We start from the raw sequence: 920 nt of genomic DNA, 5'->3' as shown, positions 1-920 counted from the left end.
AGGTGCCTTTAAGTATCAATAGCTAATTCGTAGCAAAACAGCAAAAAACCACACCCAAACAAAACCCAGTAACATCCTGAATCATCAAAGAATCAGAACAGGCATGGATTTCTAGGGATCAGATAAGCAATATCTGTGATGGCTGGGAACATTTTCTCAATTTAGAATAATTTTTCCATAATACATTTAGACTCATTTGCCAGCTTGAGACACCAAACTTTACACATACATACTTACAACATTGACTCATTTGGCCTGTCTGGAACTGATAGTTCATTACATCAGTAGGTTCTGAATATACTGCATTTTCTTTGACTTCACAGAAAAAAAACAGCAACAGCTTGAGCATGCCAACAGACCACTGATCTGAGGAAATACATTAAAAGATGCCTTTCGTTAGCCCAGTACTTTGGGTTGCATATTTGAACCAAGCACAGATTGTAGCCTGCAGAAAAGTTGTGAAAACTAACAATAAAACCAGGAAGCTGAAAATTAGAGAGAGAGGAAACAGAGGGGCTTTGGGACTCCACAGGGAACAGCCTCTGGAAATAAAGCAGTGCCCAATAAGAAAGGCAAGAGACAGAAGAAACATTGGATGAACAAGAACTGCTGTACAGAACAAACCATGAACAGTCTTCCAGATAACTCAGATGAATCCCTCAGGCTAATGCAAGTACAAGGTAGAAAGCAAATTCTCAGATGGAAAAATTGCAAAGGCAAGTGTAGAGTATTTAACAGCACAGATATTTTCTAAAAAAAAAATTAAAAAATCATCAACCAAAGAAAGGACACAAAATTAAAATTATATGAAGTAAAAGCACAAAAAACTGTTTTAAAATACTTTTTCTAACTGAAATTACATATTTTGAGCAATGGAAAACATGACATGACAGTGTAACATGAGATATACTTGTTTTACA

The sequence above is a fragment of the Pithys albifrons genome, chromosome 5 (assembly GCF_047495875.1).
Source record: "Pithys albifrons albifrons isolate INPA30051 chromosome 5, PitAlb_v1, whole genome shotgun sequence".
Classification (NCBI taxonomy): Eukaryota; Metazoa; Chordata; class Aves; order Passeriformes; family Thamnophilidae; genus Pithys; species Pithys albifrons.
The sequence above is the reverse complement of the archived record's forward strand: the minus strand, read 5'-3'. Positions refer to the sequence as shown.